Source organism: Oncorhynchus mykiss, chromosome 3 (genome assembly GCF_013265735.2).
Source record: "Oncorhynchus mykiss isolate Arlee chromosome 3, USDA_OmykA_1.1, whole genome shotgun sequence".
Classification (NCBI taxonomy): domain Eukaryota; kingdom Metazoa; phylum Chordata; class Actinopteri; order Salmoniformes; family Salmonidae; genus Oncorhynchus; species Oncorhynchus mykiss.
This window is the reverse complement of record NC_048567.1, coordinates 23,734,877-23,740,355: the sequence shown is the minus strand read 5'-3', so window position 1 is coordinate 23,740,355 and position 5,479 is coordinate 23,734,877.

The following is a 5,479-nucleotide window of genomic DNA, read 5'->3' as shown; positions in this document are numbered from 1 at the left end:
TTACAGTAAGTGGTCATTCATCTTAAGATAGCTAGGTGAGGCAACCACACAGTCAAATTTACAGGATAAGAACATTCCACATGAACAACGGATAACATGTACAATGGATATATAGAAAAAAAGGATACAACTCTAACATCTACAATTTAAGAATCTGATAACAGCAATATTTTACAGACACATGAAGGTACCCAAAAGCAATCATTTCTGATGGAAAAAACACAAATGTGAAAAATTGGTGTCTATAGCATTTTGTAAATAAACTCTTCAAGTGCTTAAGTACATCAAATGGTATAAAAACAATTCAAATATCGAGAATATTAATACTTCACCACTACTGGAAATCGTAAAGACCAATTTGGTCGGTCGGACTCCGGCATGAATTTGTGTTTTAAAAAAAAGTGTTAAACAAATTAAAAGAAATAAGGGATATTCAATGGTTTGTGAGGAGCTATAAAGGACCATAATTGTGTATACGTCTCCGGGTACAGCGCGGCACCTTTATCCCAGTGTTGCTGTCTGTTGTGTCATTTACTCTGACACTCTGCCAGATCCCATGTTTACAACAGCTGGGAGAAGGATCAGAGCTGTAAAAAAAAAAAAGAAAAAAAATGTGTCAGCCCCACAGTGACGAAATGTAAATGGGCTGATGCACCAAAAGAGCGGATGAAGGCTCTGCAAAGTGATTTGTCTCCAAGCCAAGGTGATGTGTGTATACATTCAAACCCAAGATTTCGACATGGTCTCAATAATGTTAATGTGTGTTGTGTTCCAGTCGTCAATAAAGATATATGGGTTTATGTCTTATATGAAGGTATGGGTTTGTGTCTAAGGGTTACCTCTTATCTCAAAGTTTTTAGTATCCAAGACCATACAGTACATGAACACACTTTATGGGCTATGTATATTATACAGTAAATATAGCCAGACCTACACTGAGTGTACAAAATATTAACGACACCTTCCTAGTATTGAGATTGTTAGAATCTTACATATCAACTGAGCTATTATGCCACGCCGCACCCATTAAAAACAAACTAAGGATTGGCTGTCCAGGAATAGTTGAAATGTTCTTAAGTGAAAGATTGAACAAAGAATGGAGCATACACCTTCTTAGTCATGTGGCAGTCATACAGCTCCTTCAAATCACCTGCAGAGACACGATTGTTTGTTTTTAGATTGAAGTACCAGGATGTTTTCCTGGTTTCTTAATTGCAATGAAATTGTTCATTGTTGAATGTACTCATAATTGTCTTGTTCAAATTTGACTAACGAGCTCTGCCTGAAATCCATCCAGTACTTCACTTGATTCATTGTTTTTATTAGTGATAGAGATATTTAGGCCTGATTCATTGTTTTTATTAGTGATAGAGATATTTAGGCCTGATTCATTGTTTTTATTAGTGATAGAGATATTTAGGCCTGATTCATTGTTTTGATTAGTGATAGAGATATTTAGGCCTGATTCATTGTTTTTATTAGTGATAGAGATATTTAGGCCTATGTGCTTTTTCAATTGTGCCCAGGGCTGCAGATGGGAGTTACATGGGATTTATCTGGTGGGTAATGGGTAGATTTCTGTGGAAGTTTGGCAAGGTTCCACAGACTATTTTGCCATGGAATATCTACATTCACAAGTCACACAGCCCTCAAACCCATGGAATTATGTTTACCCAATCAGTTAAGAACAAATTCTTATTTACAATGACGGCCGACCAGGGAACAGTGGGTTAACTGCCTTGTTCAGGGGCAGGACGACTGATTTTTACCTCGTCAGCTTGGGGATTCATTCCAGCAACCTTTCGGTTACTGGCCCAACGCTCTAACCACTAGGCTACCTGCCACCCCTAGTATTAACCCTCTAAAAAGGAACATAACATGAGCCGAAAATGTCATTTCAGTGGTCAGGTCAGGGTCTAATATCTATGACCTATGTACACTATCAGATGTAGATACAGTAAACATGCAATGTTTTTACACAACCCATCTTTCCCCCTAGTCTATGCCTGCACTGTCACTGTACCATATGTGCCCTTGAGCAAGGCTCTTAACCCCCCAACAACAACAGCTCCCTGGGCGCCCAGTGTGGCAGCCCCCCACACCTCTCCAAAACCTGTAAAAGCGGAAGACAAATTTTGGTTGGACCTTGTGTGCAATTGACAAAAAGTAATCTTCATATGACAGCACTGTTACCGTGCGTTGTTGTGCACGAAGGAGTGAACACGAGACCAGCTATGTGAGTGTGACAAAGACAAATATTATGGGAAAGGAACTTGTTTCAGCTTGTTTTCAGACTCATGGATGCCTAATGGAACCTTTGCATCACTGGCCAAAGGAGGAACACTATGTCTCGAACAGCAGTTAGGAATCCAGCATTGGGCTGTGCCTGCATGGGGAGCATGCCCCGGCTTGCAGGAGGAATCTTACATAAGAGAGAGGCGTCGCCCCTTTAACAGACATTACGTGATGCTGAAATGACATGGTCAGTTCATCCTCCAGCGTTAGGCAGCGGAAGGCTCGTATGATGACATACCACTGCAGCAAAACAAACAACCTATTATTGGTGCTAATCATTCTTTAGTAACCCGTCAACATGTTTAATGTACTTATTCAGACACCGTAATCCTACTTCATTTCAGGGGTCATATGTCATGCTGCTACAGAATGAGGACAGTATTATGGAACTAAATGTACAGTGTGGTAAGGCGGACAGTTTGTTCCAGACAGAAGATTTGTTTCAAAACATGGCGTAACAGCTCACCATGATGAGAAAATGAGGTCATGGGAATTTGGGGAGGATTGCACTCCATACCTTCATTAGCTTAACTTTAGCATTTTCTGTTTTGTTTTGTGGTTGTTTTCTCAATCATGACGTCACACTTTCACTTTCTGTGTTTCACTATTTAATCATATTTTGTATAGACTTGTCTCTTGTCTGTTATGTTGCTTTTGTTGATGTCATTTTCATGTTATGATATCATCTGTTTTTGTGTGTATAACCTACTGGTGCTTTGCACCACCGTCCTTGATAACGCATCTGATGTCCTACTGTATGACCATCGTGATTTCCATCTTTCTGCCTCTCTCTCCCTCTCACCTGTTGACTATTGTCAATATACTATTGTCTTTTAAGTGCTTGAGAAGTGTGAGCTTATTAATTTCAAAGGCCAATAAGGTAACGTGAACTGAAGTGAACAAACTGATGCCTATCCAACACATACAGTGCTTTCGGAAAGCTTGACTTTTTCCACATTTTGTTACATTACAGCCTTATTCTCCCGAGATGTTAAATCGGGTTCAAGTCCGGGCTCTGGCTGGGCCACTCAAGGACATTCAGAGACTTGTCCCGAAGCCACTCCTGCATTATTTTGGCTGTGTGCTTAGGGTCGTTGTCCTGTTGGAAGGTAACCTTCGCCCCAGTCTGAGGTCCTGAGCTCTGTCTGTACTTTGCTCCGTTCATCTTTCCCTCGATCCTGACTAGTCTCCCAGTCCCTACCGCTGAAAAACATCCCCCCCAGCATGATGCTGCCACCACCATTCTTCACCATAGGGATGGTGCCAGGTTTCTTCCAGAGGTGACACTTGGAATTCAGGCCAAATAGTTCAATCTTGGTTTCGTCAGAGCAGAGGATCTTGTTTCTCATGGTCTGAGTCCTTTAGGTGTCTTTTGGCAAACTCCAAGCGAGCTGTCATGTGCTTTTTACTGAGGAATGGCTTCCGTCTGGCCACTCTACCATACAGGCCTGATTGGTGGAGTGCTGCAGAGATGGTTGTCCTTGTGGAAGATTCTCCCATTTCCACAGAGGAACTCTGGAGCTCTGTCAGAGTGACCATCAGGTTCTCGGTCACCTCACTGAACAAGGCCCTTCTCCCCCGATTGTTCAGTTTGGCTGGGCGGCCAGCTCTAGGAAGAGTCTTGGTGGTTCCAAATTTTTTCAATTTAAGAATGATGGAGGCCATAGTGTTCTTGGGGACCTTCATTGCTGCAGAAATATGTTGGTACCCTTCCCCAGATCTCCGACTCGACACAATCCTGTCTCTGAACTATACGGACAATTCCTTTCGACCTCAAGGCTTGGTTTTTGCTCTGACATGCAATGTCAACTGTGGGACCTTACATAGACAGGTATGTGCCTTTCCAAATCATATCCAATCAATTGAATTTACCACAGGTGGACTCCAATCAAGTTGTAGAAACATCTCAAGAATGATCAATGGAACAGGATGCACCTGAGCTCAATTTCAAGTCTCATAGCAAAGGGTCTGAACACGTATGCACTGTAAATAAGGTATTTCTGTTTTTATTTTTAATACGTTTGCAAAAATGTCTAAACCTGTTTTCACTTTGTCATTATGGGCTATTGTATATCGATTGAATTATTGTTGATTTATTGTTATTTATTGGATTGTTTTATTCAATCAATTTTAGAATAAGGCTGTGGAAAAGTCAAAGGGTCTGAAAACGTTCTGAATGCACTGTACAGCTACTTTAGGCTCATCTAGACTTTTAGATGTTTTTACTTTGCTCAAGGTTTTCTTCGGATTTGTTTATAGTTCTATTTCATTTTGTTTTTTGGGATTTCCCCTCTCTGTTTTGATTGATATAGTGGTTATTTTTTTCTCCCTCCACTCTTCATCCTTTCTACTGACAAACTACTTCTTTCACTTTGTCCTCGCTCCTTTTCTCTTTCTTTTACAGTGTACCAATGTTTTCTCTCTCCCTTGATCACAATTTGGCTTTCTCTCTGACTACTTTCACACTGAGTTTCCAGTAAAGTACTTTTTTTTCTCTGCCTTCTCCCCCCCCAACCTTCTGTGTGGCATGTGGTCTGGATTCCTGCCCAAGGACTATTCAGTAGGGAGAACAAGGCCCCCCGTACGATCTGTTTTCCACATTCCACAGCCCTTACATCAGTCTGGCTGGAGGAAGGACGCTGAGGGGGTTCTTGTAATGCCGCTCAATGGCGCCTGTGTTACGGGAAGAGGCCCCTGACCCAGGCAGACCCTGTTAGTCTGCAGGAGCCTCTCAGACAGCCCACTAGCCTGAAAGGAGAACCCACTCACAATACATTCAAATGGATGCTTTACATACCACATGTTGTTTCCCAGTATAAATTGGTTGAGATCGTCTCGATCGTTAAAATTGATTATCCTATAGTCTGGGGAGGGTATAGAAATTCAGGTCATGTGTTTTTTTAAATGTAAATAAAAAATACATACCAAATACATACCAAACCCTGCTAGGAAAACTTAAAGGAATAGCACAAATACTCAATTTTGTGCCTAGACATTTTGTCCTAAAGAGGTGTGTTTCGTGGTACATTCAAGCATACTGCTAACTCAGTAGGATTTAGAGCCACGGCAGATGCTGTTTTATATCAAGTTTCTCTGTATTGCTTGAACAGAGGGTGGAAGGGGGGGGGGGTGTAAGGGGAATAGGGGGAGCGGTGTGGGAGGAGGAGACATCAAACAAGAGGGG